We start from the raw sequence: 6,000 nt of genomic DNA, 5'->3' as shown, positions 1-6,000 counted from the left end.
ATCCTAGAGTAAAATATTATTAGTAAAATATTATTTAGACTATGTGTCATATGTCTTATTCTATAATTTTATATAAGTTATAAAAATTTTAATTGCTTCTTGTGGATTTTTCCTAAGCCTTTAACTTAATGTGAAAAAGTATATAGTTGGTATTTCTGCACATTTGTTATACGGCTGCTCAAGCCATGTAAGTTGGACCACTACTGAAAAGTTAAATTATGCTGCCCTAGGGTTCTGTGAATAGTTCTACATAGGTAAAGATTATTATAATATTTTCTATATTGTATATCATGAATATATATTTTTAAAAGCCTTAGGTGAGATGACACATTGAAATAACACAGCACATGTTTTTATTTCAATGTTTTCATATGTGAAATATCACACATTTAGAAAGAATATTCCCTTATTTCCAATATGTGTATGTCACTAAATATAAACCTTTTTAAATGCAAACATAATAATCATTGCCTGTAAAACATTGTTTCTAGAAATACACATGTGCAATATTTTGGTGAGAATGAGTTTCAAATTTTCCAACATGTTATTCAAATTTTTCAACATGTTATCATCACTGAATTGCCTGTTATGGACTGCAGTAGAATTTATCCAAAATCTCAATAAACTCAGGGCATAATATACTCATTTTAGGGGGGAAAAGTCCTTTTTTTTTTTTTTTCTATCAGAACCTAATATACTGTCATCTCGTTATTTAGAATCGGAGAATAAAAATGAAGGAAACTTAACTGTGAATATAAATATCTGTTACAATTCCTTTCCTCCGGGTGAGAACACATCCAAACAAAACCAATAAAACAGCTTTCTTTGGAAATGAATAAACAGACTAAATCCTTATAAAAATAAGTGTATATTTTCAAGGACATCCTCTAATATGTTGCCTGTATCTTTTATTCTGTTTATATGATATTATTTTACTGGACTTCATGCAAAGCAGAATGTGTTGTACTATCCTTAGTCACTAAATCATTCCTGATTCTTTGCAACCCCAGGGACTGTAGCCCTCCAGGCTCCTCTGTCCATGGGGATTCTCCAGGCAAGAATACTGAAGCGAGTTGCCATGCCCTCCTCCAAGGGATCTTCCCCATCCAGGGATCGAACCCAGTCTCCCGCATTGCAGGCAGGTTCTTTGCCCTCTGAGCCACCAGAGAAGCCTGAAAAGCAGAATAACTACCTGATTTTCTTTGGGCTCATAAAATAATTTCTGATTTACCCCCAAGTGAAGGAGCTTCCAGCTGCTACCCTGTCATACATGAAAAATGGTAATTGTGTTTTAACTCCTAACCAAAGCTCTATAGCCCTGATTCTCTTCATCAAACTTCTTTAACAAGCCTTCTTACGTCACAGACTTTTTCTCTTTATTCCTCAGTAACTTCTCAACCTATCCTAATCTGTTTTTTGCTCTTATTAATCCAATGACATTGTTCTTGCTGAAGTAAAACATGGTTTCCTTGTCACTAAAGCCAATAGACATTTAATAGTCTGTATTTACTTGACCTTTTTGTAGCAGTTGATACTTTTGACACTGACTTTCCAGAAACACTCTGTCTTGTTTCCCATGATATCACATTTTCCTGAAGTCCATGGCCGTTCTTATCAGTGTACTCTGATCATTTATCTTTCTCAAGTTAGTAAATATATTTGAAATTCTTTAAGATTTGATCTGGAATATGTTATCTCGTTGGTGTATGCTTTCTCTAGGCAATATCAATGGCATTAATGGATTCAACAATTATCTGTTACTCCACACCCACATTTATAGCCTAGGTCTCTCAATTTCAAAACCATGTACAGCTAAACTCTATACCCAACCTGCCTGTTGGATATTGTATTTGAATCTTAAATGTATTATTTCCAAAACAGAACTCATGATCTTAACTTATATAACTCTTCCAGTATTTTCTATATCAACAAACTGACATGGCCAGAAAAATCAAATACACAAACCAGAAATCTGGAAATCATCTTTGATTTTGTCTTTTTTTGTCTAATTTTTCTCAATATTGTTGATGAGCAACATGTTGATGAATGGCATGCAGGTATTACTTTATTAAAGTCTTTCCAATGTCTCTAGTCCTCTGATATCTTTATCACAAATCTAATCCTTTTAAACCAACTCTAATCTGGCCTTCAGCAATAGTCCACCAGCTAGTCTCTTTCCCTTCTTCAACTGAGTCTCCCTTTCACAGTGGGACTGGCATGATATTTTCTGACTAAAAGGCTAAACATTCCCTATGCCGGCCACCCACACATTTGGCATATAAAATCCCTTATTGGTTTCCTTTTTTGTTCTTCAGTCACTGTCATGTCCAACTCTTTGCAACCCTATAGACTGCAGCCCACCAGGCTCCTCTGTCCATGGGATTCCTCAGGTAAGAATACTGGAGTATGTTGCCATGTCCTCCTCCAAATGATCTTCCTGATGAACCCATGTCTCCTGCATTGCAGGAGATTCTTTACTGCAGAGCAGCTGGGGAAGCCCACTCCAGAGTTTGCTCAAATCCATGTATATTGAGTCAGTGATACTATCTAACTATCTCATCCTCTGTTGATCCCTTCTCCTTTTGCCTTCAATCTTTCCCAGCATCAAGGTATTTTCCATTTCGCTCCTCACATCAAGTGACCAAAGAATTGGTGCTTTAGCTTCAGCAACAATCCTTCCAATGAATACGCAGGGTTGATTTCCTTTAGGATTAACTAGTTTAATCTTGTCATCCAAGGGACTCTCAAGAGTCTTCTCCAGCACCACAATTCAAATGCTAAATTCTTCAGCTCTCAGTCTTCTTTATGGCCCATTACTATGAAAACAACTAATGGAGGAGATGAAATTCCAGCTGAGCTATTAATATTTAAAATCCTAAAGATGATTGCACTAATTATGTCAGCAAATTTGGAAAACTCAGCAGCAGCCACAAGATTGAAAAATGTCAGCTTTCATTCAAATCTCAAAGAAGGGCAATGCTAAAGAATGTTCAAACTACAATACAGTTGATTTCCAATGACCTTTAAAAGAATGACCAGAACTTTAGCATGATCTTTAAGATGCCCTGGGGGCTCAACTGGTACAGAATCTGTCTGCAATGCAGGAGACCAATGGGTTCAATCCCTGTGTCAGGAAGATCCACTGGAGAAGGGAATGGCTGTTTACTCCAGTATTCTTGCTGGAGAATTCCATGGACAGAGGAGTTTGGCAGACTATAGTTCATGGGGTGGCAGAGTTGGATATGACCGAGTGATTAACACTTTCAGTTTAAGGTGCTTAATGAGTTCAATCTTTCAAAATATTGATATCCTCAGTTTTATCTCTCCCTATTTTATTTGCTGGCTTCAGCTTTATGAGTCCAGTTTAACAATGGTCACAGTTCCCTTCACTACTCTGTTACTACATATATTTTCTCCTTTGCTTGGAAAGCTCTTTTCTTATTCACTGAGTTAAATTCTTATTATTCTAAAATCAGTTCAAATTTCCTCATAAATTTATTTTTAATCCCTCATAGTGGATAGATCATTATGACCTATGTTTCCTGAGTAATCTGAACATAATTTTTGTATTTTGCATCATAGTTCCTGTGGCTGAAATTATCATGACACCTTCTACCAAGATGTAAGCTCCACAGAGGTGAAGTGGGATATGTATTTCTGGTACATCAAACCATGACCTGAGCCTAGCAGATACTCAGTAATATTGAATATTAATATCTCTTTCACTCTGGATAAACACATGAATGAACTTCTGATCAAAAGAATGTCTATAGCACAGCTGCAATGTCAAGGAAACAAATTCTCAGATTGACTTGCAGCTGGGGTTGTTGCAAGCACTGCAGAAATTATCAAATTATTGAGATAGTCTCAAGTACACCCAGAGCAATGATAATAAAGTCCTTGGCATCTGGTTTATTAAAGATCAGCCTGGTCCTTCTAATCCAGTGGGGAAACTATTAGAGAGAAAGAGCTTCAAAGTGTCAACTACAGACAAATTGCAAACCTCTATGGGTTGCTGGATGAAATGTTACACTTAGGCTAAACAAATGATGGTGCATAAGGAGGAATACCCAGTTATTCCAGAGATCAAGGCACAATTACATTTCAAAAAGCAGTTGCCTAGCCTGGAATACCATTCTCAGAATTCTTAAATCTCTGTCATCAACTCATTGCTCTAAAGAATTGTGAAAATGTATAGGTTAAATACTTAGGTCAAATAATTAGGAATAAGTGGTCAGGAGAGTGCTGTTTTCTGTCATACCAACTTTTCATTAAACATATAATAAATACCAATTATGCAATATTCTGTATATTGAAGTATGGAAAATTCTAGCATCTGGACAACAGCATTCCTGAAGTCAGACCTACCAATTTGCTCTCCACTGGTACTAGATGTATAAGCTTAACAATATATCTGTGTGTGTATTTGTATATTAAAATATATGGACAAGACATATATTTAAATTATATATTATTTATATGTGCATGTGTTAAGTTACTTCAGCTGTGTCCAACTCTTTGCAACCCACTGGATTATAGCCCACCAATCTCCTCTGTCTATGGGATTCTCCAGGCAAGAATACCAGAGGGGGTTGCCATGCCCTCCTCCAGGAGATCTTCCTGACCCAGGGATCAAAGCTGGGTCTCTTGTATCTCCTGCATTGGCAGGCAGGTTCTTTACCACTAGTGCCATCTGGGAAGCCCACTGTTTACATATATAATTTCATATTTATATAATATATATTACCTATACATATATAAGTCAATATTTCATAGATACCATTATATAATATAAATAAATATAATTTACAACTATATATATACACATATACTTATTTTCTCAAATGCACTTACACCCATATTTAACAAAATCCAAAAAAAAGATCACACTATCAAGGCTGAAGAAACAGAAGATATCTATTTAATAAAGTAGAAGTCCCTGAAAATTGATAACACACATATACATCTAGAGGGGTTCCCATCTGCCGGTGCTCCTGCTGCTACTAAGCCACTTCAGTTGTGTCCGACTCTGCATGACCCCATAGACGGCAGCCCACCAGGCTCCCCTGCCCCTGGGATTCTCCAGGCAAGAACACTGGTGTGGGTTGCCATTTCCTTCTCCAAGCATGAAAGTGAAAAGTGAAAGTGAAGTCGCTCAGTCCTGTCTGACTCTTCGCAACCCCATGGACTGAAGCCTACCAGGCTCGTCTGCCCATGGGATTTTTCCAGGCAAGAGTACTGGAGTGGGTTGTCATTGCCTTCTCCATTCCCATGTGGGGTGGTGGTAAAGAACGGTGCCTGCTTTTGTAGGAGATGCAAGAGATCCTTGGATCGGGAAGATCCCCTGGAGGAGGTCATGGCAACCCACTCCAGTATTCTTGCCTGGAGAATCCCATGGACAGAGGAGTCTGGTAGGCTACACTCCATGGGGTCGCAAAGAGTTGAACACAACTGAGTGACTGAGCATACACATAGAGCACGAATATCCATCTAGTAAATTAATTTTATTTGATTCTCACAATAGCCCTAGGAGACGGATTTCACCAGTGAAGAATCTAAAGTACAGAGAGGTCATGTAACTTGTCCAGTTATTAACAAAACTTAAAACTACTTTATTTGAATTGCAATGCCTTTTTCACCCACCGTACTAATACAGTGTTTCTGTGTCTCTGACACATTTTAAAATAGTTTATAATACATCACATACGTTAGTATCATGAAAGGAATACAGCGCAATATTATTTCAGTGAGTTTTTCAAAGTTTCAGATTACAAATTGGTTGTTAAACTGGTAAGACAGACAGCACAAGAGTGTATGTATACATGCATGTGAGAAAATAATTGGAAATAAAGGAAAAAATTTGAGAACATCAGCACTAGTCTCCTTCTTTTTACAGATGGGAAATTTAAACAATTTTTTCAAGTTATGTACTATTTTGCTCTGTGTACATAGTTTAGCCTATTACTGTTATTGTAGGCATGATAAAATTGTATTAAATTG

This window comes from Bos indicus x Bos taurus, chromosome 1 (genome assembly GCF_003369695.1).
Source record: "Bos indicus x Bos taurus breed Angus x Brahman F1 hybrid chromosome 1, Bos_hybrid_MaternalHap_v2.0, whole genome shotgun sequence".
Classification (NCBI taxonomy): Eukaryota; Metazoa; Chordata; class Mammalia; order Artiodactyla; family Bovidae; genus Bos; species Bos indicus x Bos taurus.
Note: the sequence above shows the minus strand (reverse complement) of the source record.